This window comes from Emys orbicularis, chromosome 5 (assembly GCF_028017835.1).
Source record: "Emys orbicularis isolate rEmyOrb1 chromosome 5, rEmyOrb1.hap1, whole genome shotgun sequence".
NCBI classification, from domain to species: domain Eukaryota; kingdom Metazoa; phylum Chordata; order Testudines; family Emydidae; genus Emys; species Emys orbicularis.
Window position 1 is genome coordinate 143,486,212 of NC_088687.1, and position 15,368 is coordinate 143,501,579.

Consider the following 15,368-nt stretch of genomic DNA (forward strand, 5'->3'; position numbering starts at 1 on the left):
CTCCCCGGCAACTTCCTGCTTCCGGGCCGAGGGAAGCAGGAAGCTGCCGGGGAGAGGGGATCTGCCCGCCAGCTGCCCCTCGCCCGCCGCGGGCTCCTCCTCTGCAGCGCTGCCCGCCGTGGGGCTGGGGCTCTCCCGGGGCTCTGCCCTGCACGCGCCCAGCACCCCCGGGGCTGCTCCTGCCTCCCCGGGCTGGCCCCAAATCCCCTCTCCCGGGGGGCTGGGGTCCTGCTGCGGCTTGCGCCCCTCTGCCTCCTCCGCGGGGCAGGCAGCCCCAGGGGGTTGAGGCCGTGCCACCCCTTCCCCAGCTTCCCCCTCCAGCAGCCCCCGCACCGCCCTGCCAGGCCTGTTCAGCCCTCGGCCCCAGCAGGGGGCTAACCTGGGATGGGGTTCGCGCCTGGCGTGCTCTGTGCTTGGGGTGAGGCGGAGATGGAGGAGCGGGCGTTCAGCAGCCCCGCCGGCCGGACTACCAGCTCCACGGAGCCGCCGCCGCCTCCTCGAGGCCAAGCGAGGCCGTGGAGACCCAGCGGGACCCCGTGCCCTCCGCAGTCGGGGAAGAGACTGAGAGTCCCTCCCCACCGTGGCTCGGCCCGGCCCGGGGCATGGGGGGGTGTCAGGGTGCGTGCAGGGCCCTAGCAATAGATGGGTCTGGAGGAGCCAGCCAAAGGGGGGGGGGGGGCGCGGAGCGGCCGGAGGAGGAGCCAAGGGGGGCCACTTTTTTTATGTTTGCACCCCCTGCTCTTAAAACCTGGCTACGCCAGTGGTCAGGATCCTATATTGAGTCAGACAGGGGAGGACCCATCTCCTTCCTTCCCCAGCTGGGGACACTTCCTCTCCATGGTCCCGGCAAAGGTGCCCAGTAGGCCTGTCACAGGATGCACATAGACCAGGGTGGGCAAACTACGGCCTGCAGGCCAGATCCGGCCCGTCAGGGCTTTGGATCCGGCCCGTGGGTTTGCCAGCCCCGTGGCGCAGTGGGGCTAAGACAGGCTCCCTGCCTGCCCTGGCCCCGCGCCGCAGCTGGAAGCGGCCGGCACCACGTCCCTGTGGCCCCCCGGGGGATGGGGCGGGGGCAGAGGTCTCCGTGCGCTGCCCTCACCTGCAGGCACTGCCCCCTGCAGCTCTCATTGGCCAGGAATGGGGAACTGCGGCCAATGGGAGCTTCAGAGGAGGTACCCGCAGGCGAGGGCAGTGCGCGGAGCGCTCTGCGCCATCCCCCCACCCACCCCCCCAGCGGCCCCAGGGACATGGTGCCGGCTGCTTCTGGGAGCGGCGCGGGGCCAGGGCAGGCAGGGAGCCCGCCTTAGCCCTGCTGCGCGTCGCTGCCACCCCAGGGCTGCTCAAGGTAAGCGGCGCTGGGCCAGAGCCTGCACCCCAACCCCCTTCCCTGAGCTCCCTCCCACATCCCTCCCTGCACCCCAACCCCCTGTCCTGAGCCCCCTCCTGCACGCCGCACCCCTCCTGCACCCTGCACTCCTCCCAACCCCCTGCCCCAGCCCTACATTCATGGCCCTGCTGCAATTTCCTCACCCAGATGTGGCTCTCGGGCCAAAAAGTTTGCCCACCCCTGACATAGACCTTTCTGACTGCAGAGGCAGCCAAGGTATCAGGGTGCCAGGGGATGTGCTCTGCTCTAGGGAAGGTGGCACCTACGTGCTGATTCTCTTGCCCCTGGCTCTACTCCTGTGTCTGGTGAAGGTGAGCAGCTCCCTGCCCCATACAAAGCCAACAGGTAACCAGACTCTTCCCACTCGCCTGGCTACATCCAACGCCATCCTCACTGAGCCGCACCCTGGGGGGGTTGCGGGCTCCCCACCGACCTTCCCGGGTCCCACCAGTGTGCTGTGGTCCTGCAGGTGTCTGCGTGGGGTGGGGTCCCTTCCCCTTCCCAGATGTCTGCCTCAGCCTGCCCCACTCCTCGCATCCTTTCCAGAGGCCTGTGTCATCTAACCACAATCTCATGTCTTATCGACACCCTTCCTTAGCTCTGGCTCCAGACTGGAACGCCACATCTGGTCACGTTCCCTGGTGGGGCAGGAGGGGGCCGTTTGGGTTTGAACCCCTGGGTCTGATCCCAACCCTGGGGTTTTGGTTCTGGATCAGGTCTGGGAGCCTGTTTCCTGGGTCTGGGTTGGGTGGGAGGTGGAAATCACATCTTGGTTGAGTTCTGCACCAGCAGATCCAAACCTGAGCCTGTGCCATCCCCCTCCGCTCAGCTCTGGATGGGATCCGTATTGTCCTGGAATCTATGTATCTACCCCGGCAGCTAGGTACCAGTCGGCATCCAACCTGTGCAAGATGGCCACGTCGCATTTTAAACCCCCTTTATCCAGGCGACCAGCCCCGAGACCCAGGTATGTCCCCTGCCATTGCCACTCAGGTCGCTACCTCCCCCCCAGCCAGGGGTCTCAGGCATGGCCTGGAGAAGCAGGAAATGTTACCTTCTCATGGAATGGTCCCCAGGAGAGAGCTACTCCCTTAGGAAATCCCCAGCCAGAGGACCAGAGCCCCGGACCTAGGAGACGGCGTCTGCCCACGCTGACTCCAGGAGAGCGATTTAATCCCAGGGCTGGAGAAGAATCCAGGAGAGCGTGTCACTTCCCCTTGCTGGGTTTGTAATGACTCTGGTTTGGGGAAGTCGCTGATGCCGTCAGCTGTTTTGCTCCTTTCACCCTTTGCATATTTAGCAATATTTTTAGTGCAGGGATCGGGATGGTACTGGGGGAAGTACCAGTGTGACGGCCCTGGCAAGCGCCCAACCTCCCCTTGGCCACAGCAGGGCTTGCATGGCTCCAGACTGGCCCCTCTGTGCCCAGAGGAGATTGAGCAGAGGCAGTTCCAGCTGCCAGGCTCGAGGGGTGGCATATGAACTGGCCATGTGGCACATGCCAAATTTATTGTTCTTCCTAACGAACCCCATCACTATCTGAGCACCACACACTTTAGTGGATTTATCCTTACAACCCCCCTGGGAGATAGGGCAGTGCTATTCCTCCCATTGTACAGGGGGGAAACTGAGGCACAGAGCAGGTAAGTGACTTGCCCAAGGTCACACAGGAAATCTCCCCTAGCTACTGGACCATGCCTCGTCTCTGTCAGTGGCCCCTAGACACTGTTGTGGCTGCATTACACACCCGTACCTCTCCTTAGATTCCATCATACTCACTTAGATGCAGTTATACCCCCTTGCACATCACTTCGGGATTGCTGTCCCATCTCTCGGCATGGCTGCAGCACCACGAAAATACTAAGCACTAACTCCGGGCTAAGGGAAGAGTGCTCAATATACACCTAGTCACTGCAATTCAAGGAGACTTTTTGGCAGGGCAAATTAGACATGGGGGTTAGACTAGATGACCCTTGCAGTCCCTTCTAACCCTATGGTATGATTCTGCATGTTGTGCTCTGTCAGAGATGAGCACGACACGCCCAGCACAGGGTCAGATGCTTTGGTGGGAGGGGTGAGGGCTGATTCCCTGGGTCTATGGTCTTTCCTGGGGGGGTAGCAGGTCACTCCATAGTACAGTGCTGTCTCTCTCCCCTGGTCGGGGGCAGTTGTTTCTCCTTGCTCTTTGATGCACCTGTATTCCCCCTCCATGGTTCATCAAGGGCACCCACTTCCGGCTTCTGGTTCCCAGCCGGCACCTCTCTTGGATGGAGCCCCGCGTCTCCCTCCCTCCTGACGGGGGATTTTAAAGCAGCACACGTCCCTGCCTTACGCCGTGATATCCCCAGCAAGCCAGACTGCCCCCTGTGCTTTGCTTTCTCTTTGAGGTTTATGCTCAGTGTATCGCCCACAACTGCAAGTTACAACCCAACGGCTTCCAAGCAGGCACATTCATTCTTAAGGTAAAAGCATCGCAGAGAAAGCATATTGAAACGATAAAAGAACCCACACGCATGCCAGAAAGCTCCCCCAAGGTCACCCCCAAACCCAGCCTAGGGCTATAGCAGGTATTAGTCCTTCCAAACCTACACCTGGGTTTTCTCCATTCATCCGACTTAGGTCCGGACCCAGGGTAGAGACTGGGCAGATCAGCTGTTTCTTCATACAGCTCAGGTCTTTGGTCTTTGGCCTTTGGTAACAGGTGATGGGCAGACAATGACCATCTCCTCAGAGTGTAGCTTCAATAGGCTGGGTTTTCGCATACCTGGAGTAGGGGAATTGGCATTAACTTCTTGCGGGATTCCCTAGGAAGTCCACATACTACTGGACTCTATGGCTCAACTTCACTTCTAAATTCAGTGCAAATGGGGTGGGTGTCTGGGAAATCCCCCTTTTCAAGCCCCAAACCGTAGCAAGTAACTTACAATGTCCTGGGCAGCTCCACTGCTTGGCGTCGGGTGTGAATCAAATCTGAGTCAGCTGACTTCACGGGCCAGGAGTGCTGAGCCAGCATTAAAAGGAGAAGCTGCTGGCTCCAGAGTTTGATGTGAAAATCCAGAGTTAGGATATTCATTTATTAAACGATACTAAATGAAGCTGCGTCCCAGGACTGCAGAGGCCAGGAGTGATGCTGTCCCTGACTTTAGGATGGCAGTGTGGTCTAGTGGGCGGTGCCCTGGCTTGGCATTCAGAGCACCCAAGTTCCATTTTTGGTTCTGTTACTGATCTGCTCTGTGACCTTGCATAAATCTCTTAATTTGTCTCTGCCTGTGGTTCCCCGCCCGCTCTGTGTCTGTTTAGACTGTGCTCTTTCTGGGGCAGGGGCTGTTCCATACGCTGGGTTTGCACAACATCCAGTGCCAGAGGGGGAGGACGGTCTCAGTTGAGCTGCAGTCTCGCATGATTGGCTTGCAAGATTTCAGGGCGGCTGGATCTGAACTTGATCCCTGTTCGTAATCTTCATTCTCCAGGGGCTCTCAGTCCTGAACCACAAACTACAGCCAGGCTGCAGCCAAATGCCAATCTCTACCTGAGCAACTCGGGAAGAGAGCTGGCTGAAACGCGAGGAGTTGGGGTCACCTGAAGTTCCAGGATTTTCTTATTTGCTTTTGTCCCGATTCAGAAGAATAACGTCAATTTCACTTAGCAGCTCCCTGGCAAGGAGCCGGCCAGCTCCCGCAGCCCCCCTGGAGCTGGGTCTCTCAGGGCTGCCCTAGCCACTCCCTGCTCCAGCTGGGCCTCTGAGGACTTGCAGAACGCTTGCCGGGGAGTCTAGCAGTCCTGCGGGTGTCTCTACACCACATTGTAAACCTGGGCTCAGATTTGAGCCTAACCCCCCAGAGCATCTACGCATGAATCTTTCTGAATCAGGTCTGCAAGCTGTCAGGACCCGGATCCTAGGATCCACCCGGAGGGCTGGGTTCAAGCCCAAGTTCTGGCGGGACCAAGGACCATCAAGACTTGGGTCCAAGCCCCGTCATTTTGCAGTGTGAATGCAGCTCAAGCCTGCTCGTGTCCAGAAAGTCCTCCAATGTCCCACAGTCCTCTGGGCCTGTGGATCTGAGCCCTTCTACCCCAAAACTTGCCATTTGATTCCCAGGAACCAGTCCAGAAGCAAGCCTACTTGGTTCAAATACAGCTGCTGTGCATTTAACTCTTCCTTTCCATGCTCACCTGAAAATCCACGGATCAGTTTCCTGTGCCAGCTATACCCACGGACAGACAGATGCCCGACCCTAATGCACTGCTACCTGGCCATAGGAACACAGCCAAATTCTGGTAAATTGGAGTGCGAGACTGTTAGGGGGCTTATTCCTTCACCCTCTCACTTCCCTGGTCCTTCGTGCATGAACAGAGAGCAACAATACCCAAAGTCCAAAGGCGCAAACAATTCGATGTTTATTGGGGTGAACTTCCAGCAAGCATGATTCCAGTTTCCTTCCTCAGTGTCCCCCTTCCCAGCTCTGACACCACAGAGCCTTGCCTGTCTCCCTGTTCCCATTCCCCCCCCTTAGCAAAACATGATTCCAGTTCCCCCACCCCAGTCCCTGTTCCCATCCCCACCCTTACTTTCTGATTGACTGCAGACTATATAGTAAAACTTGAGTTCTGCTTAGCTATACCTTTACCAATCATTTTACTGAAATGTAACTAACCAATCCGGACACATTGTAACATGGTTATTTAACCAATTATATCCCACCACCTTAATTGGTTAACACCCAACAAAATTGTTTCTGTCTGCTGTATAATTAATCACAGCACCAGACAGAGATTATACAGACAAACAATAGGGAAGTGGAGACTACAGTGATAGAACAATACAGAAATGAGGATTTCACATCCCAGCTATTGATAAGTGAGGTCTTGCCAGACAGGATGCTATCAAACTAAGTTTCCTTTTACATCTTCTAGGCTCTTCCCTATCTCTGGAGGTGATAGGAATATCAGGACAGGACTGTATTCCTAACAGCCCAATAGCACCTTATTTCAATGTGACTGGTTTGGGATGTGAGGATGTGACCGTTCACTTCCCAGTTTATGGCTGCCTCTGCTGCTTAGCCGAAGGCCTTAGCCTAAGAACCAGGCCTCAGACTGTCCCTTACACAGACAGACAGTGATTTCGATTCTCTCTTTTATACCTCTATAACTCGCTAAGGGATAAGAATACACCTAAATTCTTAAAGTATAGGCCTTTGCAGACAGGCTTGAATATCTCTATCCTAACAGAGACAAGCAAGACATTTGACTCCAGTAAGAGTGCAAGAAGTGATTGTGGGTACAAAGAAATCTTGCAGGCGCTTGCGGCGTTGGGAATCCACCGGACCGCCCATCAGTGCAGCGAGCGAATCAAGTGGCTTGAAACTGACTACTGCACAGCCAGAGTGAGTAACCGCACCTCCGGGAACTCCCCTTCTACCTGCCTCTTCTGTGAACAATCTGACCAGGTTCTGGGGGCTTCCGCAAGCCCTGAGCCCACCAGGGTGCGTGACAATCGGCTCAGCGGGGACAGCACCTTTATAACCAGGACCGCCAAAGGAAAGCCAGCAGCCACCAGATGAAACTGGGAAAGTGACTCTGGGGAAGCGACATGTTGTTACCCTTATTGTATGAGTAAAGGGGAGCAGAACGGCACTTAGCCAGTCCTGATGGAGGGGGCTGCCCTCAACTGAAATGAATTTGCTGAGTAGGGGGCTTGGATGCCAGACCCCTGTGAAGGGTAAGAGGGGGTGGGGACAGGTTCCTCTGCCAGCAGGTGTGGGCTCTACCTAAGAGTCCCAGGCACCATTTAACCATCCCCTCCCCACTGTTCAAAGGTAGAGCTAATTAAGACTCTGTTAGGAGTCTTTTGTTTGCTAAGTGCTCACTAGAGCTGAAATCACCTGTTGTGGGACGGCCTTTCCTCCCAGCCTGCTTCAGCAAAGAAGTTCCCCCACTAAGAGCTGACAATCGCTGAGAGCTGGGGGGAACCGCAAGAGACGGACCCACAGAGGTCACAGTGGAGAAGCAGGTGGCAGCAGGAGGTGACCATGTGCATCACAGCGGCTGGCAGATCAGACAGCGACTGGTCAGCAGGGCGGGGAAGGCAGAGCAAGTACTCGGATGGCGGAACAAGTAAGGTGCTTCCCTCTTTCCCTCCCCCGGGTGGGAGGGGAACTCACACAGCTGCACCTCTGAACCCTGGGTCCTCACTGACCCAGGACACCCACTGTGAGTGGGGTGTGGAGAGGGAGCCGAGAGGGGCACAGAAAAGGAACAGTTGGTTGTAGAACTGAAGAACAGGAGGCAGAAGGCTCTGCCCCACGCACTCTGGGGTGGGCGTCCTGCTCACAGTTTTGTTTATAAATCCTGCTTGTGGCATTTTCCCTAATTAATGTCGGCTGACTTCCCTCCTTTCATTAAAAGTTTCTTTTCTACACTCAGACTCTGTGCTTGCAAGAGGGGAAGTGTTGCCTCTCAGAGAATCCTGTGGCACCTTATAGACTAACAGACGTATAGGAGCATGAGCTTTCATGGGTGAATACATTGGTGGACGTGCAAGTGAATGAACCGGTGATGGTGTGGCTGATCTGGTTAGACCAACACCTACAAAATCTTCACCAAGCATTCTCAAAACTACGATACCCGCATGAGGAAATAAGGAAACAGATCAACAGAGCCAGACGTGTACCCAGAAGCCTCCTACTGCAAGACAAGCCCAAGAAAGAAACCAACAGAACTCCATTGGCCATCACATACAGTCCCCAGCTAAAACCTCTCCAACGTATCATCAGTGATCTACAATCAATCCTGGACAACGATCCCTCACTTTCACAGGCCTTGGGAGGCAGGCCAGTCCTCGCCCACAGACAACCCGCCAACCTGAAGCATATTCTCACCAGTAACTACACACCGCACCATAGTAACTCTAACTCAGGAACCAATCCATGCAACAAACCTCGATGCCAACTCTGCCCACATATCTACACCAGCGACACCATCACAGGACCTAACCAGATCAGCCACACCATCACCGGTTCATTCACCTGCACGTCCACCAATGTAATATACGCCATCATATGCCAGCAATGCCCCTCTGCTATGTACATCGGCCAAACTGGACAGTCCCTACGTAAAAGGATAAATGGACACAAATCAGATATTAGGAATGGCAATATACAAAAACCTGTAGGAGAACACTTCAACCTCCCTGGACACACAATAGCAGATTTAAAGGTAGCCATCCTGCAGCAAAAAAACTTCAGGACCAGACTTCAAAGAGAAACTGCTGAGCTTCAGTTCATCTGCAAATTTGACACCATCAGCTCAGGATTAAACAAAGACTGTGAATGGCTAGCCAACTACAAAAGCAGTTTCTCCTCCCTTGGTGTTCACACCTCAACTGCTAGAAGAGGGCCGCATCCTCCCTGATTGAAATAACCTCGTTGTCTCTAGCCTTACTCACTCTTGCTTGCATATTTATACCTGCCCCTGGAAATTTCCACTACATGCATCCGAAGAAGTGGGTATTCACCCACGAAAGCTCATGCTCCTATACGTCTGTTAGTCTATAAGGTGCCACAGGATTCTTTGCTGCTTTTACAGATCCTGACTAACACAGCTACCCCTCTGATACTTGCCTCTCCGAGGTGCCCGGGGTGGTGTGTAAATTTCCCAGGTTACGGGGTGGGGGCTCGAGCTGGTTCTGTGTTGTACTGTTGAAAAGGAACCCCGAGATATTGAACCCGGCTGCTGAATCCACTCGGCAGAAGGGTTACATTAATTGCCCGTGATCAAGTCACCCCTTAACCTTCTTTTTTGTTGCACAAAATGGACTGAGCTCTTTGAGTCTATCACTAGAAGGGATGGTTTCGAATACTTTTATGGCTGTTCTCTGAACCCTCTCCAATTTATCAACATCCTTCTTGAATTGTGGGCACCAGGACTGGATGCAGGATTCCGGCAGTGGTCACACCCGTGCCAACTATAGAGGGAAAGTACCTCTCTGCTCCTACTGGAGATTCCCATTTCTCTATCCAGGGATCGCATTAGCTCTTTTGGCCACAGTGTCAGCTCATGTTCAGCTCATTATCTGCCAGGACCTCCAAAGCTTTTTCAATCCCTGCTCCCCAGGATCGAGCCCCCCATCCTGTAAGTGAGGCCGTCAGTCGTCTTTCCCAGATGTAGACATTTACATTTAGTTATATTAAAATGCATGTTGTTTGCTTGTGCCAATTTACCAAGCGATCCAGATCACTTGAAATCGGTGACCGGTCCTCTTATTTATTTACCGCTCCCCCAGTTTTTGTGTCATCTGCAAACTCTGTCAGCGATGATTTTATATTTTCTTCCTGGTCCTTGATAAAAATGTGAAATAGCAAAGGGCCAAGAACTGATCCCTGCGGGACCCCACTGGAAGCACACCCACGAAATGACGATTCCCCATTTACAGTCACATTTTGAGACCAGCTTTTAATCCGTTTCATGTTAACTTTCTATTGGTCTAGTTTTTTAATCAGAATGTCAGGCGGTACCAAGTCAAACACCGTACAGAACTCTAAGTATATGATGCGAACACCATTTTAGCGGGTGCTTAGCACCCACCAGCAGCCAGTTTCCCTGCTCCCCACCAGTGCCTCCGGCCCACTGCGATCAGCTGTTCTGTGGCATGCAGTAGGCACTGGGAGGGAGGGGGAGTAGTGGAGACGGGGTGCACTTGGGGGAGGGGGCAGAACTGGGAGGCAAGAAGTGGGGTTGGGGCGGGGTCTGGGGTGGAACAGGGGTGGGAAGAGGCAGGGCGGGGGTGGGGCTTGAGGGGAGGGGTGGAGTGGGGTGTGGCTGAGCGGGTGTTGAGTCCCCCCAGGGAAAGGAGGAAGCCGGTGCCTGTGGTGAACATTATTACCTTTATCAACCAAACGTGTAATCACATCCAAAAAAATATCAAATTAGTCTGACAGGAGCTATTTTCCATAAACCCATGTCGATCTGCATTAATTCTCTTAGCCCTGGTCTACGCTACGAGTTTAGGTCGAATTTAGCAGTGTTAGATCGATTTAACCCTGCACCCGTCCACATGACAAAGCCATTTTTGTCGACTTAAAAGGGTTTTAAAATTGATTTCTGTACTCCGCGACGAGGGGATTAGCGCTGAAATTGACATCGCTGGGTCGAATTTGGGGTAGTGTGGACGCAATTTGACGGTATTGGCCTCCGGGAGCTATCCCAGAGTGCTCCATTGTGACCGCTCTGGACAGCACTCTCAACTCCGATGCACTGGCCAGGTAGACAGGAAAAGCCCCACAAACTTTTGAATTTTGTTTCCTGTTTGGCCAGCGTAGCGAACTGATCTGCAGAGGTGACCATGGAGTCCCAGAATCGCAAAAGAGCTCCAGCCTGGACAGAACGGGAGGTACTGGATCTGATCGCTGTATGGGGAGAGGAATCCGTGTTATCAGAACTATGTTCCAAAAGACGAAATGCCAAAATATTTGAAAAAATCTCCACGGGCATGAAGGACAGAGGCTATAACAGGGACCCACAGCAGTGCCGCATGAAACGTAAGGAGCTCAGGCAAGCCTACAAAAACCAAAGAGGCAAACGGCCGCTCCGGGTCAGACCCCCAGACATGCTGCTTCTCTCATGAGCTGCATGCAATTCTAGGGGGTGCCCCTACCACTACCCCTCCCCTGTACATGGACTCCTGCAAGGGAGTCTCATGCAACAGGGATGAGGATTTGGGGGCGAGGAAGATAGCGCACAGCAGGCAAGCGGAGAAACTGTTCTCCCCGACAGCCAGGAACTGTTTATCAGCCTGGAGTCATTACCCTCCCAACCCGGGCTCCCGGACCTTGAAGGCGGAGAAGGCCCCTCTGGTGAATGTACCTTTGTAAATATAATACATGGTTTAAAAGCAAGCGTGTTTAATGATTAATTTTCCCTGAAGACTTGGGATGTATTCGTGGCCAGTAAAGCTACTGGAATGCAGTCAAGCAACATCCATTCTTTATCTCTCTCTGTTATCCTCAGGAGAGTGATATCATTCATGGTCACCTGGTTGAAATAGGCGAATTTTATTAAGGGGACATTCAGAGGTGGCCGTTCCTGCTGGGCTGTGTGCCTGTGGCTGAAAAGAAATCATCCCCGCTGTTAGCCACGCGGTGGGGGGAGGGGTGAAGTGATCATCCCAGAGAATTTGGGGGGGAGGCTAGTTGGGTTTGTGCTGCATGTTAACCCAAAACTGCAGCCCCTCCTTTTAAATGGCCAACCCAACTCTCCCTTTTTTTCCTCCCGCAGCTGCAAATGTTTCAACGCTACCACTATCATCTCTGTCCCAGAGGCTAGCGCAGATAAGAAGGTGAAAAAAACGCACTCACGATGAAATGTTCTCTGAGCTCATGCAGTCCTCCCGCACTGAAAGAGCCCAGCAGAATGCCTGGAGGCAAACAATGTCAGAGTCCAGGAAAGCACAAAATGAATGAGAGGACAGGAGGGACGCATGAGATGACAGGTGGCGGGAGCAAGAGGAGCGGTGGCGGCAGAAGGCAGCTAGCAGTCTTGCCTGGGTGGCCTCCAGGCTGCAGCAGCACCCGGTTCTTCTTCCTAGACGTTCCAGAGGGGACTTTTCCATCTGCAAAGAAGAAGTTCTGGGGAAAGGGAAACTAGTGAATGTACATGACATGGGGGACCACACCCGCTGCACCACAATGGAGCGACTGGCAGCTGTGATTCAAGGCGGTGCGAATTCCATCAAGGGGCTAAATCCCAGGAGCAAAGCTCCCATTCGTCTTGGGCTGCTGGGCCTCAACCCAGGCGTTGGGTTTCCTGGTGCAGATCCTGCAAGCACAACTCTGCATGGGGAGCGGGACTGGTGCCTAGAACGCCACGCTTGGATCTGGGAGGCCTGAGTGTTGGTCCTTCCTCTGCCTCTGACTTGCTAAGTAGCCCTGGGTAACTCACTTTGCTTCCTCATGCGCCTGTTTCTCCATCTGTAAAATGAGGATAGCAGTGTTGCTAACCCCAAGTGCTCAAAATCATGAGTCAGTTCCCCACCCCACAAATCAGAAGACTGGCTTAAAATCACGAGATTTAAAAAATGAGAGTTTGGGGGTCTCTTTATTTACCTTCAGGTTTCTGAGCCTTCAGGGGCACTTGGATCACGTTTTCCACCTTTGCTCCACAACTGGCAGGGCTAGGAAATTATTTTGCCTTTTACGGGGGAATCTCAGCTTTCATTGAACTCTCCTGATTCCAGGAGCTGGGGCTTTAAGGAAAAAAAATGCCACCAAATACCGCGAGACTGGTGATAAATTCATGCAAGTAGGCAACGCAGGCATTGTCAGACTGGCTCACACCCACGGGCCATCTACTCCAGTAGCCCATCTCGGACAGTGCCCCACACACGATGCTGCAGAGGAAGGTATAACAGGGTCATTAGTTACACCGGGGTAACGCACTTGCAGTGCTTGGAAAATACCAGACACTGAGATGAAACCAACAAACAAACCGTGATGCCATTTCTAGCCCCGTCATTAAACATGTGCTGCTGTGTGATGTTGCCCATGAATATTTGTGCATGGTTTTTTTATGCGCTGCAGACTCTCTGTTGTCCAGTGGGCTATGGATTCTGGGTCTGAGCAACATCTGGTGGCAGGTCTTTAGAGATGTCCCAGGGAAAGGTGGGCAGGCTGTGGTGCTGGTGCAGTGGCTGGAGCAGGGAGCTGGTAGCCCCGAGTTACAACCCCAGTTCTACCACTGGCTTGGCTAAGATCCCACCGTGAGTCATGGAACCGCAGGGACTGGAGGAGAAAGAGACTGGCTCCAGCGATGCTATGGGGGGAGGGCTGGGCTGGATTAGCTCCTGGCGGAGTCGGTGTGTCTGTGTTTCGTCGAAGGTGGCCAGCAGCACGCTGCCTACGCTGAGGTCTGGGAAGCTGGGGTTTGGGGAAGCCAGAGAGAAAGTGGCCCAGATACGGCGATAAGCAGCGGGGTGCCAGTACTGTGAACGGCCGGGAGGTGCCGTGACAGTTCATGCAGGAGGATTCATGCAGCCCTTTAGGAGAAGATGCCACGGCTAGTGGAGACTCCCAGTCTAGTGCTACAATAAGAGCAGTGGGGAGATGTGGCTGGGCAAGGGCTGCTTTCTGCTGATTCCTGGGAGGACTTTGGAATGGTTTGCATTCCGCGGCGATAAGGGGCCTGGAGAGCATCTCAGGAATTCAGGGGAGGGGATCTGTGCTGGAGAAGAGCAAGAATCAGCCAGAGCTTCCATCCTGCATGGCAGAAATGCACCTGGTCCCCTCCCTCCGTGGGAATTCTCTGCTGAAGGGAGAATAACTGTTAGCTTAGAAACCTGGCTCCTCTGGGGCGGGACACAAATCCGGAGGCCCTGATCACTTACAGCGAAGGAGAATAATAACAATGACACTGTTTGGAGGCCACTCGGATGCCTTCACCTGGGATGCAGTGTCCCCTTCCAGCCACCCTGTCTCAAAGGCCAGCGGAGAAATAAAGGCGGTTTCCAGACCAGCACTGGAAACGATTAGAGACCATTATTAGTTACTAGGTACAAACCCAGGACAAAAAGACAGTCTCCGCCCCAAAGCACTCGCAGTCTAATCGGGAGAGACTGGGCCCAGTTTGCTCTGGCTGGTCGGGAATTTTTTGGCAGAATGTCTTTTCATTGGAAAAAGCCGATTCGTCAAAACTGACACTTTGTGTGGAAACCCAGTGGTTTGGATGAAACTTTTGTTTCTCAGGTCCAGGCTGGAGTCTCTGGTCAATGCCAGCGAGGGAGAACAGGTTACTGAAGAATGGCCAATAGTCTGGTGGCTAGGGCATGCTCAGGGACTGTGGGGACCCAGGTTCAAATCCGTGCTTGCTCTGATTCTCTTTCCCTTGCCCAGTGGATATAGGTAATTATTTATACAAGGTGCAGCAGCTCCAGCAGGTGAAAATGACTAATAGCTCAGCGATCAGTGTAGGGATCCCCAGAATTCTTGCTTCCTGGCCAGCCCTGCTGTTTACCTCTGGCCTTGTCTACTCTGAAAAGATTTGCTGCTTTCGCTATCCTGCTCTAGTTAAAGCAGCCACCCAGCCACCCTCCCCATACAGATACAGTTATACTGGCAGTGGAGAGAGCTACATCCCGTAAAGCGGCTATAAAGAGCTGGGCCAGGCTGTACAAACCCCGCACTAGACAGGAAGGGACTGGGGGCTGGAGCCATCCCGCCCTGCTGCAGCTGCAAGGCATGCTGGGATTGGAGGAAGGGTTCAAACGGGGGGAAGCCCAGCTCAATAGGAGGTGGCTTGGGGAGGACTGACCTAGGGTCACCAGACAGCAAGTGTGAAAAATTGGGACGGGGGTGGGGGATAATAGGAGCCTGTATAAGAAAAAGCCCCAAAAATCGGGACTGTCCCTATAAAATCGGGACATCTGGTCACCCTAGACTGACCCTTGGTTCTCCAGCTCCAGGGGAGAAGCCCAACAAAGCCTGCGTCGTGGCTATGGTCTGTCCGAACTCACTGAGAGAAAGGCAGGCCAGGCTATCAATGATTACCAAGCTGCTTTCTGGTCAGGGCCGGCTCCAGGGTTTTTGCTGCCCCAAGCAGCGGAAAAAAAAAAAAAAAGCCGCGATCGGCGGCACTTCGGCGGCAGCTCCACCGTGCCATTTTCTTCTTCGGCAGCAATTCAGCGGCAGGTCCTTCCCTCCGAGAGGGACCGAGGGACCCGCCGCCGAATTGCCGCCGAAGAGCCCGACGTGCCGCCCCTTCCCCTTGGCCGCCCCAAGCAACTGCTTGCCAAGCTGGTGCCTGGAGCCGGCCCTGTTTCTGGTGGTGGCCAGAGGAGTGGGGCTGGCTTGTGGCTTGCCGAAGGAAGAGAGGCTGATGGCTTGTTTGGGGCTGGTTGTTTGCTCCCTTGTCCTCAGGTGTAACTCCAGAGATGCTGGTGACAGTGTAAAGGGACCTTGGTGAAGTTTCATTTACTGCTGTGAACTGCCTTTAC